Here is a 19,791-nt window from a genome sequence, read left to right on the forward strand (position 1 = left end):
TATTGGGCAAATAGAGACACCACCTATGAAGCATGTTTTTGGACTATGGGATAAATCCTATACTCTTGAATGAGGAGAACATACAAACTCCACAAAGAAAAAAGGACCCAGCTGGGATTTGAACCAGTGCCTGCTCACTGTGAGGCGAGAGCAGTTACAACTGGACCACAGTACAGTCAACATCTTAGAATTTCAGGAATGTTAAATATTTTAGCTGTTAGAAGGAGCTTCAACCTCTTGGATTAGATTTAGTGTAAAGTCAACACTCAGCATCCATTTTTTTGTGAAGTTGTCACCTCGTCACAGTGTTAGTTATGTAAATTTAAACTTTGTTTTTCACATATCCTGGTAAGTGCTACACAGTCAGGCACTCTAAATGTACTTAAAAACCCAGTTTGGTGTTTATGCATCATTTTGTAACTGCTGCAGGAATTGACAACGCTTTAGACACAACAAAATTCTACTTTTATTACTCCTTTATGCCCGCAAAACCTTTTGGTGCCATAAGATATTCTTGCAATAAAGCCCTGCATTCAATTTCTGCCCAGCAATCATGTTGTGGATTTCCAACAGAGCCTCTTAGCAAGTAATATTTCCTCCTACACACTGAAAGTATTTCAAGACCACAGGAAAAAAATTCCTATCAATAATGAACTGTGAGTAATACAAGCGGGTGCCAGTGTGAACATCAACCAGTTATTTTCTCCACAGTTGTGATGTTTGTGCTCAGCAAAAAAGCTGTTTCCTTTGGATTCTTCTGATCTTTGAGTATAATTTGCTTGATAGTTTCAAAGTACAGGTAACAGAAAATAGTCAGATTAATGAACGGCAATTCAGAGTGCGCCTGCTGTGAGCCAAGAACAGGTCTGAAAATCAAAGCTAGCATCACATGCAAACATGCCAGCATATGCACCAACACCTCCTGAAGAAGTACTGATCCATTGAGATGTCCTGGTACTTCAACACATAAGCGCATAAGAGTTCTACTTCAGCGGGCAGCATGGCTCAAAACTGACTGATCAAGAAGAATATGGGTACAGAAATTTTCACACTATAAGGCGCACCATCACAAATTTTCTTTTTTCAAATCTGCCAATGTGCCAAACTATAATGCACATTCAGCGAGACAAAAGAATCAAAACAAATGTTATTGTGAACATGCTGACTCCCAACCTTGTTACTAACACAGTCCAACAAAAAACACAGTCCAACACTGCTACATGTTAGCCACGTTAAAAGCTTTGGCCGCATTAACCGCATACCTGTAACTTTAAACCTTATTGCTAACACGCACCTAACACCTTCTGACAACGCTACATATTAGCTATGTTAGCGTATTCACAAGAACACCCAACCTTGTTTGCAGCTTTTAAAAATAAACAGTTTGACGTTTTTACAGAGCGCTGTGTCCCTCTCCAAATTTCTGCAGGATCAGTAAACACAACCAGAATTAATCCATATATAAGGCGCTTGGACTGTAAAATGTTATTCATTTTATTAGATGACAACTTTCTGTATTGAAATACTACACGCTTTGTTGATATTGAAATCTTTATATTACATTTGCACCATGTTCAAAAAAAATATGTGGATCAAATTTGAAACAGTGGGTAAAGATATATTTTTTCCCTGAACATTTATGTCAGTACTTTTGCAGTTTAAGCTAACATTGCTGTGAACAAAAATTTACCAAATTGCCCAACGGATCATAATTTATAGCTAAAAAAACACTTATATTAGACATTATGTTTTGGATTTTATCAATTGGTTTAAAAAAGAAAAAATTCTCAAATCCAAAAAGTTAAATACTTTTTGTCAGTTATTTCATGTAGTAGGTTTTACTTTAAATGTTCCACTTTTAGCCTAATCAAAGAGAGCCTAATCACAGGAGGTAAACTATGACCACTGAGGCAGATGTTTGTCCAGATGTTTATTTGTTTGTTTGGGGATCTTATTTATTAACCTGGACAAACTAAACAATTAATTGGAAGGAGGCACCAGAGAACTCCTGTGACTCAGTGTTATTATTCTTTGAGAGGGAGTGGAAGAGTCTGACAGAACACATTACAGAGTAGTCAGATGCTGGCCTGACATTAACCGCATCCCTAATGAAGGTGAACCAAGATGATTGGCCAAGTGTGTATTATGATGAGGTCTGCCACAGCGCTGACTGCTGGGGTGACCTCAGTCTCTAAAGGACACGCTTCAACTCATCTGGCATTTTTAATTGGCTGTGTGGAAGGCAGCCAATACTGTGTTGACCATAAATGGGAATAACCAACATACGGTGTGTGTCAGGGTTAAAAGGACACAAATGAGAAGAAACTGAGAGGGAAAAGGAAGGACAGATATGTTGCACAACTGGTCAATATAAGAAAAGTGTCTGTTATTGTCCTTTACCGGCAATCGTGCTCCACTCTGATCATTCAAAGCTCTTTTTATATCCTCATTGCAAAATAAAAAGTTGGAATCAAGTCTAAGCTCTGCTCCATCTCTGGCAGATCCATGGTGACCCCCTGGGGACTATTCTGCCTTTGTATGCCCATACACACTGCCCCTTGTCATATGGGGAGGCAGAAAAACAAAATAACACAACAAATCTGCAAGCGTTCATATTTGTTTAATGCTGGTTCCAAGAAGCTAAAATCCAATAGAGAAATTAACAGCTATTACTCAATCTTTACATTTGTCTGAATAAATATTCTTGCTCTGATACCTTTTCTTAACATGTTCTTGATGATCCTCATTTTTTCACATTTTTTCTGTAGTGAAGATCATTTAAGCTATAGACTGACCAATCAGATGCCTCCATAAAAGTATGTGGTCTCACGTCTCACATTCGATTGACAGATTTTGTGTAGCCCGGTATCAAATTGTAGTGTTGTGGACTTCCAAAAAAAGCTCACTCCTGATTGTTATACCTATACCTGCTTATTCAAGTTCAGGGTTATGGAGAAACTAGAGCTGAGCATGATAGTTTTTAATTAAAGCAGGAACGCCCTGCAGAGTCCCCAGTCCATCGCAGGGCCACACAGAGTTCCACACACAACGCAGACAACCACACCATGGACACATTAGAATCACCAACCAACCTACTGTAAAAAAAAACAACAAAAAAAAACATTCTTTTGGATTGTGAGAAAACCTACACATGCACGGAAGCACACAGAGATATAGCTGGCAGATATAGCTGGTGTGCTATCACCAGCTTTATAAAAAGTATATCTTGATGATAGATAATTGCAATTGCACAGTTACTCAAAATTTAAGATATTAAGTCTTACCTTGTTTTCTGAGGAACCTCTGAAGGTTCATTAGAGATGGATCAAAAATATTTCATCGATGCAGAACAAGTGTTTTACAGTACACATGGGGTTTAGAAAAGACACTTCAAAGGCAAAACAGATTGGCACCATGAAGAGTTCCCAGTCTGAGTTGTGGGCGGGGCCATTGGCGCAGAGTAAGCTTGCCCCCACCTCTAGTTATCCATCTGTTTACACACTCTCCACTAGCTTACAGGCTATCACAACCCAAACCTAATATTAGCAGTGCAAAAAAACATGACAAACAATATCGGAGCTTTCCAGTCGCACAGTTCTGAGCCAGATATCAACTTAGACGAGGAAAATGAAGACGTACATGGATATAGTCATCTACAGCAATGGGCCCCCTTTTTGAAGCCCTGGACCGGTTTTCACGGACCAGTCTTTAAGATGTGACGGACGATTATTGTAGCAACACTACGATGAAGGAGGAACAGAGACGTGACAAGAAAAACTCTGAGCTTTTATTGTGACATGCATAAAAGAAATACTGTCGATTAAATGTAGCTTTCCTTTTTTGGAAGTTGAAGGCTCCTCTTCTGTCTCCTGGCTGAGCGTTTTCCCCTTTGCAAAGAAACTTTCCAAAGATGTTTGTATTTTACTCATTTTGCGAGCTCCTGAGTTTTATTTTAGCGTGACCGAGATGAGCGCCTTGGCCTGCGTCAAGAGTGACATAGACGGATGGAACAGAGAATCAGGCAATTTTTCAAAATAAAACATCTTTCAGATTCCAAAATAAACAAAACAGAAGTAATGCAAGTTATTTATTCTTTCTGTGCGGCCCGGTACCAAATGACCCACAGACCGGTACCAGTCTGCGGCCCGGGGGTTGGGGACCCCTGATCTACAATACAAGCAGTTTGAATAAATAAATACTCCGAAATGCAATTTTAAGCTTAATCTTTATATATGTCCTGTATATTGACAAAAATACCACAAGAATATGTTAAAAACACCAAAAGCATGATTTTCATTGGAGCATCTCTCATTCTTCCTAAATGAACTCAAACACGTCCGTGTTAATCATGACACTGTGTTTCTGCTTTATTGTATTTTGGTGCAACCACGCATGTGAAGTGTGTTGCAATGGTAGGGTCTCATTAGTACTTTCAGGCATGGCTCAAACACTTGCAGAGCTCATACTTTCTCATAGCCTAAGGAGTTCATCATGATTATTAAAATCACAAAAAGGAGAAATGTCTGCTCCTCGAGTCACCTTTGCCACTTTCCTTCTGACCTGCTGGTCCTCTGTGGCAATTCACCTGAAATAGCACAAGTAAGATTAGAGACACACAACCATGGCATTCAGCTCATATTATTCTCTATATTAGCTTTTTCCTGTTTCCACTGCTGTGTGACACACCAGTTCTGTCTTTCCCTGCAGCCGCCCCTTCAGAAGTCAATAAAGGCAGACTCTAAAGTGAGATTCACAGACTGTTTGCTCTCAGCGTGGTACATTTTCCGTCTTCTTTATGTGTATTTTTTGGTGGTTCCTCAGCAGCTCTTTTTAAAGGCCATGTCACATAGCCACTATGTACATTTTGCGCATATTGCATGAATATAAATTGGTCATACGTGAATGAATATACGTAGAAAAAGTGAGAAAAGATGTGATCTTTATCTGAATTTTTCACAGATGTATCACGAATAAACCACGTTCAAACCACAGCAGAAGTATGAATAAACCAAAGAACACATAAATCAACACTTTCTCATTTTTTATTCGTTTCAGTCAAAACATATCTGTTGTTGATGCAGTAAACATGCGGCGTTTAGAGGTGGCAGGCTAATCTTCAGACTTTTAATCCTTTCAGGTAAACATTCAAGGCAGACACAAGGGTGGTATATAAGTCTGTCTGTCTCGATGGCTTTCATTGAGCTGTAAGACAACTTAGAGAATAAGTAGAAAAATAGACAAAGATAAAAAATGATTTAAGACAGAAATTGGTGTATCTTTCCAGTCTTTCTATTAAATGCTCTCATGTCCAAGAACAACCAAAGAAAGGTTCAGTGGATTTTGTTTCATTTTTTGTCTAACTTTGATTCTTTGATGGGGGCGGCCGTGGTGCAGCGGTAGGGCGGTCGACCCATGATCGTAATATTGCAGGTTCGATTCCCGCCTTGCACAGCCATGTGTCGAAGTGTCCTTGGGCAAGACACTGAACCCCACCTTGCCTCTGGTGGGAGGTTGGCGCCAGTGTTCGGCAGCAGAGCCGCCATCAGTGTGTGAATGTGTGTGTGCATGGGTGAATAGGACTGTGACTGTAAAGCGCTTTGGCCCTTCGTAAGAAGGTAGAAAGAGCTATATAAGTATACGCCATTTACCATTCTATTGTCCTTTCATTAAACCTCTTTGGTGCACTAACCCCTTTTCATTTCTACATTTTTCTTTTCCCATATTTGCTTTGTTTTGACATGTCTTTGCTGATCTTTTGGGGGGTTTTGGGGCACATTCACAGAGGCAACGTTTGTTTTTACGGACAGTCCACTTCATTTGATGTGTATTAAAGGCCACAAAACATAACCTGGATGTAAACTTCAGTTTAAAGGTAATTTCTGAAGCTTAGTGTTTAGTTCACTCCTGGCAGTGCCATGAGTAAAAGTAGATCAAATCAAAAGAAGGTGTACGACCATTTTCTCAAAATGAGTCTGCAGCACAACTCCAGAGTTAAAACAGTCGTCAGTTTCAATCTTGTGTTTGTAGCATTAGCTTGTAATTACACAAACACAGATTTTCCTACTTGAAATCCTAATAAATTAATACAGTGGAAATGCCATGCAAACTCTTGACAAGCGTTTGGCTAAAATATTTATAGTTATCTCACGTGAAGTACAAATGTTGGGTCAAAAGTGTCAGATTCTTGCTTCAGTCATCATAGTTTCACAGAGAGCTAATGGCTCAAACATTTTTGAGTTTGTACACACAGAGAGTAAATCCAGCGATCCAATATGCCAGCAATGACTTTTCAATTACTTTAAGGGGATAACTGTCATGCACTGACCTAACCTATAAGAACCCATGGTAACAAAAGTGTAACAGAAAAATATTAGAAATGTGCATATTCCATATAATTGTAATTAAGGAAAACGGGTCTGGGTTCTTATGGGTTAAATTGCAAAACTATAGTAAACCTTGCAAGGAATCTATGTTCACCCACATTGATTGAAACTTTTTATAAAATTTTGATTTTGAAAAACTATATAAGAGGTTGTGACCAACAGTCACAACCCAGTGAAATGCAACCATGTTTACTCCGTACTACTCCTGCTCTGTCTTCTTTCCTCCTTTAACCTCTTAATTCTATGTTCACACTAGCCTCGGCAACGCACATTCAAGCAATCCGTTTCAATAATAAGCCTATGTAAACAAATCTCTCGTGTTTGTGCCTCGCTATGCAAATTTGTTTTCATACTCTTTCTGCAAAACGAAGGCCATTGAATGCGCATTCAAAGTTAAACCAGTTCAACTTTGACCGAACAAGGACTCAAATTGGTAGTAACATGATGGGCAGTGCCCTTTTTAATTCACGGAAGTGCCAACTATGTGTAAATTAATCATAGAAGAGAATTTACTAATTGCGGTTGGGAATTAGTAAATTATATGACACCTGGAATTATATGACACCAAGTCTTTCCTACATCAGAATAAAGTAGTGGACGAAAAATCCTGAAGCAAGATTCGCAAGATTTTCAACGCTTCAGCATTTTGCACCAAACCTCTTCCAACTGTGAATACATGCGCTGGAATCGGTAGCGACAGACCAGTATGAACTCTGTTTAAGAACACGGATCACATGCCTGGTGTGTAGCCCCACTCAACACAACCTGGCCTATATTTCAAGTTGCTCTCTGGACAAAGTGAATGCTAAAGAAACTTAGCTGGACCAATCTTTATTTTATATGTGCCTTAATACTTGAACCTTTTAAATGGTGTATACTTATATAGCGCTTTTCTAACTACAAGGACAAAGCGCTTTACAGTCACAGACCCATTCACCCAGTCACACACACATTCACACACTGGTGGCCGCTCCGCTGCCAAACACAGGTGCCCGCCTACCACCAGAGGCAAGGTGGGGTTCAGTGTCTTGCCCAAGGACACTTCGACTCATGGGCCTGCAAGGCGGGAATCAAACCTGCAATATTACGATCATGGGTCGACCGCCCTACCGCTGCACCACGGCTGCTCCACCGTAGATGTCACCGGCAACACCTAAATGAAACATGCTCTTTGACATACCTTAAGTCTTTGACCCTTTACGTAATCAACATGTAATAGCTGATTCTGAGAAAACCTGGAGCCGGAGAAAATCGGCTTTTCGTTATCATCTCTGCACCTACATGTGTACGCAGAACATTACTAAAGTAAAGTGTTGCACAACGGTGCAAATTGACTTTTTCCCACAACACAGTGAGCTGCTTCACGCTGATTGTGCAATCACTTTGTTAATGTAAAGTGTTGTAAATCAGCACAGAGCGGATTTTTCTCCTTCAGAATTATGTTAATTGCATAAATTGTTAAGGAATTACGGTGTTCAAAAGAACACTGGAGCTAAAGATCTGGGGTTATAGTGTTTATACTGAGTTACGTACTTCTATATGCCTTTGATTATTTATGAGTTTTGTTTTTCCATCCTTGTTGTGTTGTGATTTATGTGACTTCACACCAAAGCTTCATTCATTCAATTTGTTTGGGGGGAGGGTAGGCTAACAATTCAAATCTTTTAGGTTTACTGTATTGTTCTCAGACCGGTCTTTCCAACATAAGTGCTTTGTATTCTACTCAAATTCTTTTTTTAGTAAATATGAATCAAACTTTTTTTAGACTCTTTACTACCCCAGCCCTCTTTCTCCTTCCAGAAAATTGGAAATATTCAGTGATGTCACTCACTAATATTTTAATTTCATGGTCCAAGTCACCCTGATATATTTCTAATGGCAGAGAAAGACGATGTGAGCAAAGTGGGAGGAAAAGAGGGAGGTACAAGAGTGAGTGTGAAAAGGAAAGAGAATGAAAGAAAGGCTGAGGAAAATGGATGGAGAGAGATGGAAAATGTTTGACTTCACTGAATGAAGAAAAGAGGATAACCAACAGTTAGGAGGGAAGCAGAGGGAGAAGAGAAGTGAAAGGGTGAGAAAGGCAGGGAAGAGTGAATAGCTTCTATTAGCTGTGCTTAACTGAGTCCAAAACACAGTTAATTAATCTGAAACTTTCTTTTAAAAAAGTTCTTTATTTTACTATTAGCCTCCACTGGGGTGCTAAATGCTTTGTTAGTTCTGCTTAGCCTCTTCGGTTTCCTTGAAAGAAGTTTTAACTAACTGTTAAACTTTAATATTATTCCATGCTCAGGGGTAAAAGCCAAAACAATAAATTATGTCATTAGTGCAAATTATTCAAAATGTCTTTTACAATTTTTAAACTCATAAACCTTAATCTGGTTTCATATCTTTTTTCAGTAATTTACCAGGTCATGTTTGAATTTTTGCATACATGTTTAGCTTTCCCCTTTTCTTTTTACTTTGTCTCTTTTGGCCCATGCCATTTTATTAGTTTGTTTTTTAAAAAATACCTATATTCTGTTTGATAATTGGAAAAAAGCAAAGAAAAATGAAAAAATGAATGCACCTTGATGTTTACTGCTCCTGCACTTGGCTGTGGATCCTGCGTCTGGCTTGACTCGCGCCCCCAGCCGTCCCCCAACTCCATCTGGATGAAGCTCATCTGTTGGACGTTAAATATGTAGTTGTAAAATTAGATAAACAAATTCTTCTGTAAGAGTTCTGGTACATCCCCTGTCCGTCCTTGGGGAGGATCCCTCTTTCATGTGGGCACCCCTGAAGTTTTTTTGTTTTTTTCCGGAATACGTTTTTTTAAGAAGTTTTTCCTTACCCCGTAGGAGGGTCAAAGGGCAGGGATGTTCAGTTCTAGTAAAGTTAGTTTAGTTTAGAATCTTTCTATTGAATTGTGTGTGTTCATGATCCTTTTGATTTTATGTTTTATGTGTACATTTATCTGCACAAAGCCCATCAGGCCGACTGTTGTTGTGATTTTGGGCTGTACAAATTAAATTGAAGTGAATTGAATTGACTGTTATTGGTCAATTTTCTGTTTAGTTTTTTGGAAAATGCAGGGAAATCATAATAGGTCTTTTTAAGTGTAATGCCACACACCAGATATGTAATGTGTGTTCAAAAACACACTCAACACCAGGGTTCTTCAATGTGCTTTTCTCAAGTGGTGTTCACACTGGACTGCACCTGATACTAGCGCATGTATCGGGTTGGAAAAGGCTAGGTGCAAAATGTTGTAACGGTGCAAATCTTGTGAATCTTTCCCGAGGCTTGTTCTTTCACAGCTATATTCTAATAAATAAAAGACTCTGTCATAAAATTCCAGCCGGTCACAAACCGCAGTTATTAATTCTCTTTCATGAACGAATCTTCAAACGTTTGGCACTTCCGTTAACTGAAAATGACCCTACCCATACGTCACTACCAAATTCAAGTTTCTGATTGGTGAAAGTTCAACTTTCAACGCGCGTTCGGTTGCTGCATGTTTTTTTACATAGAGTCGAAAAACTGACTTAAAAACTTTCTTTGCGAGGCGCGAACCCGAAAGTTTTAAATGCAGAAACCCGAAACACAGATATATGCGCATTTACACTTTTAAACTTTTCATTGAAAATGGCCCCTTAATTACATGAGCCCTGTGTGAACATAGCTTAAAACACACATAAAATTTAGGCAATCCCGTTATTCATTGAAAATTGAAAAAGTTTACAACAGAACTGACTTATTTGATTATTTTTTACATTACAAAAAAGTCTGTTACACACTGTCAGTACTATGAATGTTTTAATTCAGTTCAGTGAATCCTTTATATATTAACACATTCCATGTAATGCCGCTGTGATCCAATTCAGTCAGATGATTTGATGAAGTTGAAAACACTGTCATTCAGTGTCATCAACATTGTAATTTGTTACTAAAACCTTTTTATATATTTAATCATTCTGTCTTCATGTGTCACATTAACATTCAGGTGGAGCAGAAAAAAAAACTGTTTAGGTTTCAATTTTTTTATGTTTAGTTTTATTTCAAAATTATGCATTATTCAATTCATAATATGGTGTTGTTTTTACTGAATTCTGTGTCTCTCTGTCGGATTACAAAGAGCCTGTTTGTCTAAACATTAGTAACTCAGGGTGTATGTAGACTGGAAAAATCCTTTGCTACGGATCAAGTCTGCTTAATTTATTCTGGATCGAGTCCCAAACCCTGCGTTTGGTCTGTATTCAGACTGGCATCAAGTGGTCGATTCTGTTACGGACCAAAGCTTGTAAACAAAACCATGTGACCAAAGATCTCTTTTGTCATTGGCCAGGAGGACGGGGCAAAGCAACAAGAGAAGGACGGACATGCTGAGCTTTACAATTCTTATCTGGACAGTTTCCTGATTAAACATTCATATCTCGATTATCAGTTTTGATTGTTGGGAACAAAACCTTTTACTTGATACATGGGTCGGAGAGTGGTTTCTGGTCCCGGACCAGGGTCTGCTTGGGTGTATTCAGACTGAAAATTTGTGCCAGATCATCGGGGGAAACGAACTGGTTCACCTTAAGCTGACCAAATATGTCCAGTCTGAATACACCCTCAATGTGATCTCAAATCTATGGCAGCAAGGATCAAGAAGGACAGGAGGAGAATCAACAACTATATGTTCAGCTACACATATGAGGAAGAGCCTCACTTATCAAGTAGGCAGCATGATGTTTATGTCCATTATAATCATTAGGATTAGAAACACACAGTGAATATGATACAGTACCAAGCTGCTGCTGATTGGTCTTTGCAGATTACTAAAGGGCAACATCACCCACACGATCAGGAAATCAAACTCAGTTAAGACCAAGGTTAAACTTGAAAGCACAAGTTGGACAAGAATTAAACTAACTTTTACAGTGGATCACATCTTATACTCATCATGCATTATCATACTCGGGTATTCTTTTGCAGACTTTTTCTTTTGTTCACGATCTATCCGTCAATAACAGTGGCTTATGATTTACAGACAGGAATACTAATAGATTATGTTTTATGCCAAGAAATGTCTGTCTGGAACAGCATCATGTCATCTCAATTGAGTTTGGAAATTATGTAAAAAGGAGCTGTTGTACTACCTACTATTACTCACAGGAAATGGATGCAAAATCATTTTATGAGTGTTTGGAACATGAACAAATTGTTGGGCTCATTCATTCCAACAATGAGGACAGTGAGCTTGAGGAAAGTGACAGTAAGGAAAAGTCGACTCCAGAATCAGGCAAGTGGGAGAGTTTGGAAATGAAGGTTCAGTAAGGAGAGCTATACACTATGGCAGGGCTGGGACCAACCCTGGTCCTCAATGGCCTCAACCCTGCCTGTTTTCCAGCTCTACCTCCACTGCTTGCTGCTGACAACCTAAACCAGGTGTGTTCAGTCAATCAAGATGTGGAATTTTTTGAGTTAGCTAATCAGCAGCAAGCTTATCAGGATGGACTGAAAAACAGACAGGGTTGAGGCTCCTGAGGACCAGGGTTGGCCAGCCCTGCACTGTGGGATGAGCATGTGTCTGTGTATTGAAATGTTATGCTCACTACTTTCTTTGGAAACAGTTGGCCCATAGAATGACACTGAGTCTGTAGATGAAAAGGGAAAATGAAGATGATGAAGTGTCACAGGAAGATGTTCCATGTCTACACTTACAGTGCATCACTGATTACCCAGACTGACATGATTAAAATGATTTGAATGACATAAGTGAATAAAATGAGATTAATGAACGACTATTTTAGTCTATAAATACACAACAATTCATGTCAACAATGATTGGATTCATATTATAATTTTTTGTTGGTGATACAATTCATAGTTGATAGTTGTTCATTGTGAACGATCCAATTCATTAACTTAAATCAGACTCACTGAGCCAGATCCAGGACATCTTTATCCAAAACTTTAACAAGTGTGACTCAGAGATAAATACCTGAGAACTAAACAGTGCAGGTGAAGTGATCTGTGATACTTTTAGAGCATGCCTTGCGGGCCCTTAAAGTGCTCCTTGCGGTTGTATGCACTGTATTGGTGACCCCTGAGGTAGAGTTTCTGATGGGGCTGTTTACCAAGATCTTAGAGATTAAGAAGATACTTGGGGAACAGAGGAGATGCATTCTGGTGTCCATTGTGAAAAAGAAGGGAGACACGCAGAATTGAGATGACTACATAGGAATAAAGCTGATGAGTCACCATGACGCTAAAGTGGGGATCAAAATTTGGGTGCACCAAGTAAGAGACTTGTGGGATGTCTGTTATGTACTGCTCCTTTCAGGTGTATCTAGATTTTCAATGATGTTGAGATGAAGGGATTGGGAAGGCGATGGCAAAACCTTCAGTTTGCCCCTTAATAAACCAGGATGGAAAAAACAAAAATGATTTCAATAATGATTTCAATAAATGACAACTTTGTATTATAGTATTGAACATTTCCTTCTGTCAAGCTTGGTTTATGTGTATAGTTGCATGTGTGGTGGTGATGGGTGTGCATGAGGCTGGCAGCATTTCAATCCGGGGTGTGATCAAATGAACAGGAAACTAAAAGTCATACTGGCCCCATAGCTTTGGGACACATGAAACTGAGGAAGCTGTGAATTGTTCATCGTTTCTCTGTTCCATCTGAGAATAACGTGCTGACCTGCAATACACCCCCCCCCCCCCCCCCCCCCCCCCCGCCTGAACACAGACATCAGACAAACAAACCTAGTACACAAAGACTGTCAGGGAAACGATTTTGTATTATGTTACATTGATGCTGTGTGAGAGTGTGCGACAGCCACTGGGTCCTGTTTACAAAGAAACAAACAGGAGCCATCTGGCATTTTAATAGACTTTGGGTAAATACCACAGCTGTGACACAGACATGCACAGCCATGAACGCAGCAGAAAGCATGCACACTAAACACTGTAAAAGTGCTAAAAAGCAGAAAATCTCATTATTCACAAACTACCACTCCATACACTTAAATATGTAAAGGCCCGTACACACCGGGACGAATATCCGCCAGGCGTTATTCGCCAGCGTTTTTCGCCACGCTTTTTGTGTTCACACCCAGGCGATTTTTGCTGACAATGAGCCGAGTGAACATGCAATTTCATTCCCTGACATTAGATGGCGCTTAATGTAAACAGAAATACTCCTGTACACAAGGTGGCGCTGCGCAACTTTACGCTTCTTAAAGTCGCTTTTCACTCAGAAGAAGAGAGCAAGTATTTACGCTTGTCAGAATCATACAAAGAAAACATGAATATTTCAAGCACCAGTAGCTCCAACTGGTGCTTGGTTCGGGGATATATTAGAATGTCCGTCCTTATTTCTCCGCGGCTGTGTAGATGCTACTTGGCGTCTATCTTCTTCGCTGGTATGTGTGCTCAGAAAGGCAGTTTTGTGTTTGGGCGCCCCCAAGTTGTGTTTTACTGTAACTTCAGAGGCTCCAGACACGTGTGCAAAAGCGCCATTCTCATTGGTCGAATAGATTTTGACGCGAGGCGTCAAAAAAAGAAAAAAGAACCCGAGGCGTTTTTTTTTTTTTGACGCTTTGACGCGTGGCGTTTTTTCACGTCGGTGTGCACACTCTCATTGGTGCCCTTTGTTTAGTCACGAGGCGTTAAACGTCGGCGAAAATCGCCGGCGAAATTCGTCCCGGTGTGAACGGGCCTTAAGGATGTGCACTGAATGATTTCTGCAGGAGTTCATGATCAACACAATCCCTTTAGATGCCATTTTATCAACACCTAATAGACACTTAAACCAAAAAAGGCTGAATAAATACAGTTTCAACTAATTATTTAGGGTTTTAGTGGCAGATCTATAGTGATACAGAAGGTTATTTTTTAACAAAAAACTCAGAAGACAGCATCTTACAGTTTTGGAAACTATAAAAAATAACTCTTTCCATAGTTACCAGAGTAAAGTTTAAGGGTATAAAGAAAAATCAATGGAGCTCCCAGCCAATAAACACACCGTGGGTCTTGAAGGTATCATGTTTAGTGTGATGAATCTTTGCTTTAGTGTCAACTGAAACCAATACGTAAACACTATTAATTCTTTATATCATTTTTTTAACGTTGGTTTCATCCTGGAGGTCTCCCAAGGAAGTTATTCCAGGGGTGTCCAAACATGTAGAGGCCTTGGGGAAGACCCAGGACACGCCGCAGGGACTGTGCCCCTCAGGTGGCCTGAGAGCGCCCTAGGGCTCCCACTGCAGAACTGAAGGTAGTTTTTGTGGCAAGGAAAGTTTGGGTATCCCTGCCTCGACTGCTGCCCTCTGGATGGATAATGACAAGTCTTTTGTGGTTTATACATAATTTAAAGCAGGGGTCGGGAACCTTTTTGGCCGAGAGAGCCATAAACGCCACATATTTTTAAATGTAATTTCGAAAGAGCCATACAATAATGTTGTGTCTCTTTCCCACACTGATGCATGGAGACTTAACCTCTTTCTAAGTTCTTTATTCTGGTTACTGCAGACCGCAACAAACGCCGTACAACTAATTCATCAACTCCTGAATCTCTCCTGCCGAGACGAGAGCGCTTCTCCCACCTTTATGTTCACCTGCTCCCGCTCCAGCTCTCACATTTCCCTTATTCGGCCCATAGCTGAACCCCATTGGACCAAATTACCTAACAACAGGCTGAGCGACAGAACTGAGAGCCAATCAGATCTCTGCTTGATGCCTTCAATGAACTCCAGAACTTTTAACGCGGCCCGACAGCCAAGTTAAACTCAGTCCGCGACAATTTTTTTAAAACTAAATATACAAGTGAATGTGTGCATTTGATGTAATTTCAACATTTTTAAAGTACAATAAGTCTGTGGATCCTTTTTAATAACATTGTTATGCTGTTGCTAATAAATGATGAGTATTTCTCGTGGTAGTTTTGCTGATGGTCTAGTCTGGTTGATACGTGGTGAGTTTCTGCTTCATGCAGGCGTTGAGACTTTAAACGTGATCGTAGGTCTGAATGTTCTGTAGATGTGAGACAGACTGATCACATGCAGACGGGGAGCCAAACACACACTCACACGCTGCAGTGAGTGACGGGCAGCGGGTTTTAGGTTTTTACAATCCCTGCGCGATTCACCTGCTGCCTGTCCCCTCACCCCCACCCTCTGCTTTCTTCCTCACACATCCTGTCCCCGCAACTGTGCGCTCTTTCTCAGAGACGAGAGCGCGCAGTTTTAGGCACGGCAATTCACAGGTTTCCGGGTGGTACAAACTCTGTGAAATAATAGATAACAGTAAACTGATAGTTTTTTCTCCAAGCACCGCTACTACTGCGCGCCTCTGGCATCGCATCGCGCCCGAAAAGGACTGGTCTAATGAAAAAAAAGTATAATTAAAGATTTGTCTGCGAGCCACATGTGACCATCAAAAGAGCCATATATGGCTCGCGAGCCATAGGTTCCCGACCCCTGATTTAAAGGATCACAGCTTGAGTTTTGTTCAGATAAATACAAAAGTTAACATGAAAAAATGTAAAAAAAAACAGCTTTCCATTGCAGTTGATGTTAGACTGAGTTTGTTTCATCACATCCTGAGCAAGTCCTGTGAAAGCCCTGGGCTCCTTCAGACCTGTGAAGTCTTTCAGATCCTGACTTTGACCAGACGCCGTGGTTAGACACATAACAAGCATTCTCGGTATTCAGCAGCCCTCATGCTTTCTCTGCTTTTCATAATATACAACAGTGAAGTCCATGACTGTTAGCAACATTCAACATAGAAATGGATAAAAAGAAAACAAATGTTTTCCATTTTGAAAAACTCACAAACAATAGACGGAAATAATCATGCCTCCCTCATTAGTTTACTGCGCTGGAAATTACATCATTAAAATATGTCTGTAAAAACACAATTATGTCTTCCAAATATGCATGTGATTATTACATTATAATTTGCACAAGATTGTTTATTTTCTAAGTTGAATTGATATCTTTATGCAAAAAGCATTGCTCTGCATCTGTGTTTCCTTCTTTTACTGACGCAGCGGCTGCAAACAAAGTAAAATCTGTTTGTGCTTTTTTAATAAGTTTGGATAAACCAAGATCAAAAACAAGCTTCCTTTTTGTCCATGTAATCATGTTCAAAGTGACATTTCTCAGCTGCCGTACTGTAAGGATTATATCCTTTGTTTTCTCTTCTGTCTAGTTTCCTTGTTTTTTGTAAAATTATGTCACAGTCACACCAGGTTTCATTGTATAACTCCCCACGACTGTTCCGATTTAAGTTGATCAATCTCGTTGTATTCAAGTCTCTGCTTTTTAGTTTAAGCTTGTCAGTTCAACTGCTTTGTCATCCTTTATTTTCTGCCTTTGTTTGTGGTTTTGTCACACTTTCAGTTCATTTATTAAAGTTTTACAGCCATGTCATCAAGCCAGGTCTCCTGCATTTTGGGTTTGACACCACTAGTTTCTGACAGGCACACAGAAAGAATCAGACCAGAGGTGATTGCTCATCCTGTGATAGTTAAGTTCAGTTCTGAAATGTTTAGTTGTACATTCAGCAGAACTTTTCTGATTAAGAACAACCGTTTTAATATGAGATATTTTGGCTTTTAACCTTTGTTGCTGCACTAGTGGAGGAAATAAGCACTTGATCCTTTGCTGATTTAGCAGGTTTTCCCACTTAGTTTGTCATCCTAATAGGTTGATTTAAACAGTGAGGGATAGAAAATCATAAGGAAACCAACTTTCAAGAATTTATTCCAATGTATTTAAATTTCATTGAGGGAAATATGTATTTCGACTGTCTTGCCAGAAAGACTTAGTACTTAGTACTGAGCAGTTTTTTGCACATCTCAGGGGATATTTTAGTCCACTCTTCTTTACAAATGACTTCTTAATCATTCAGATTGGTGGCTGTTGCTTGGTAAGTCTGAGCTTTAGCTCTCTCTGTAGGTTTAGGATTGAGGTCCAGAGACTGGCTGTGCCATTCCATAACCTTGATGTACTTCTTCAGCATTCCTTGGTTGTCTTGGTTGGTATTTTTTGGGTTATTATCCTGTTGGAAGATCCATCCTTGGCCCATTTCAAGCTTTCTGAGGAGGAGGTTCCCTCCCAGGATTTGACAGTACATGGCTCCGCCCATTCTCCCATCAAATTGGTGATGTAGCTCTGTGCTGAAAAACACCCCCCCAACACATAATGCTTCAACCTCCATGCTTGACAGTCAGTATGGTGTTGTTGCAGCCATAGGCAGTATTTTCTCTTCCCCCAAACACAACAGGTTGAGGTGATGACAATGACAGTTTGTATCTGTCCACAGCTGTCCTAATTTAAGTCGATCAATCTCATTGTCTCATCTTTTCAGTTCATGATTGTTAGGTGATCTACATTGTCATCCTTTTGTTCCTCCTTTTGTTTTGTGGTTTTGTCACATGTTCAGATCATTAATTAAAGTTTTACAGCCCTGTTATAAAGCCATGTCTCATGCATTTTGGGTCTGACACCAACAGTTCCTGACAGGTGTGCTTTTGGCTTTTAACCTTGCTTGTTGTGTGTCTAGTCAGTTCAGTGAGTAAGGAGTGAGTAAAGAGACATATTTTGCCTCTAATGAAGTTTGTGTTACTTGTGGGTCATTTTAAGCCTGACATGACATTGCTTAATGACAGTAGTTCAGTGAGGAGTTAAAAAAGACAATGTATTTTATATCGTCTGTCTCAACGTTAGGATTAGTTTTGACATTAGAATACAAAGTAGAAAATGTCTGTTTTCTTATCTTTGCTGTTCATCCTGAGGAATTTAAAGATTTTTGATATTGGTGACCTGGACAGAAAGGCTGATGACATTCAACGCTAGACAGACAACCAGCAAAATAAGTGTAGTAAAAAAACATAACCCGATGACTGACTGGAACAAGGAAAACAGGACATTTTCACTTCAGTTAAAGACTAAGAAACTTTTTAAAAGGACTTCGGTTTACTGAGAAATGAGACCAGACTAAATCATGCGGTAGTAAAATGTATCCGTGTGATTAATGCTTCTAATTACATCAGAATTGACATACATTACCTCTGTGGTTTCAGTCTGATGTTCAAATTCTATATCAACCTAATTACATGGGAGTATTGATCCTTTTGTAAATACTGAGCAGAGCACAAGGTAGTAAATGCAGATTTTTTAGCCTCTATATTCTATTTGTCTCCTTTACTTCAAAGTCAAGCTCTGCCATCCTTTGTCATTTGACCCAAACTGCTGAAAGTCAAAACTTTTGCACAAATATTTTCTGCACAGCAGACTTTGTCTTTTCCTCTTTTTAAATGGCCTTAATCAGGGAGCTGACTAAAGGATAATTTGCATCCTAAATTAAGAAGACAACTCAAAAGAATAGATTTATTTTATTTATTTAAGTGCACAACTTGGCTGGCTTAATTTGATTTTGACCTTTAGACCTTGAGATTTTTTTGCTGTTTAAATCAAGCAGCTTTAACTGCGTGTGATTTTATAAAAAAGGAAAAAATAAATAAATATAATAAAATAAACAGCAGATTTTTTTCTTTCTTGTTTTTCTTTTATCCTGTCTCCTATTTTTCATTGGGTCAGAGAGGGGTGACTTCTTTTTTTCTGTTTGAACCATCTGCCATGTTCAGCTGCCGCAGACTACCTGATTTTGGCTGCCTTCCCTTATTATCATAATAATGCATTTATGTATTTGTGTTTCCAAAGTCACACCACAGGAGCTGAGGTTTGCATCAACGTTCTTTACTGTTAGTTTGAAGATTTCCTTTGAGTTCCAACAGAAAATATGTTAAATATATAAAACCTTTGAAAGAAAAAAACTAATCAGCTATGGAATTGAATTTTTACTTGATGTCCAAATCAGTTTCAATGTATATATTTCTATAATAGTTTATTTCTTTATATTTGTTTTACTTTGATGCCTCATGGTCAAGGTCAAGGCCCAAACTTTGACGTTCTTTGGTCAGGTATCTTTGCTCTATCAAGCAGTCATTTTGGAAAGTGCACATTCTAAAAATGAATGAGTCATACAGATATCAAACTTTGGATCATTGTTTATGACTTGATTGTAAAATTGAATATAAAAAGTAAAATAATGGCCTTTATACATTCATATGCACATGTAAATCATGCCAATATTATTAATCCTAATCATTAATAGACATATTTCGACTAATACATGCAATAAATGACACACTGAAACCATTAAATTTGAGGTTTGTCAAAAAGAGTTTAATTATTTGCTTTTAAGGGAGTTAGAGGGAAAAAGCATATTAAATTTCACACCATCATCCTTCACTTTACAATTTTATTTTTGTTTTTTATATATTTATGGTATTCCGGTTTGTGATTTATTTATTTATTTTTATTTTAATTGTCCTGTCCAACAGCTGAGCAAACAGATGATATCTGAA

The 19,791-nt window shown here is 39.1% G+C and overlaps 1 protein-coding gene across 2 annotated transcripts in view; it reads right to left on the reverse strand.

Moving 5' to 3' along the window:
* The window catches only part of LOC144984062 (uncharacterized), a 55,978-nt gene that overhangs the window by 5,982 nt on the left and 30,205 nt on the right, over window positions 1-19,791 (reverse strand). The window contains exons 2-4 of one of the 2 annotated variants that reach the window (XM_078931441.1): window positions 8,950-9,045; window positions 4,540-4,585; window positions 3,285-3,980 (exon numbers count right to left, since the gene is read on the reverse strand). The gene's annotated coding sequence lies outside the window, so the exon portion shown is untranslated. Of the gene's footprint in view, window positions 1-3,284; window positions 4,586-8,949; window positions 9,046-19,791 lie in introns of both variants that reach the window. The other variant, XM_078931440.1, reaches the window with a different exon arrangement.

The sequence above is a fragment of the Oryzias latipes genome, chromosome 15 (genome assembly GCF_053564925.1).
Source record: "Oryzias latipes strain Hd-rR chromosome 15, Olatipes_Hd-rR_3.1".
In the NCBI taxonomy this organism is placed as follows: domain Eukaryota; kingdom Metazoa; phylum Chordata; class Actinopteri; order Beloniformes; family Adrianichthyidae; genus Oryzias; species Oryzias latipes.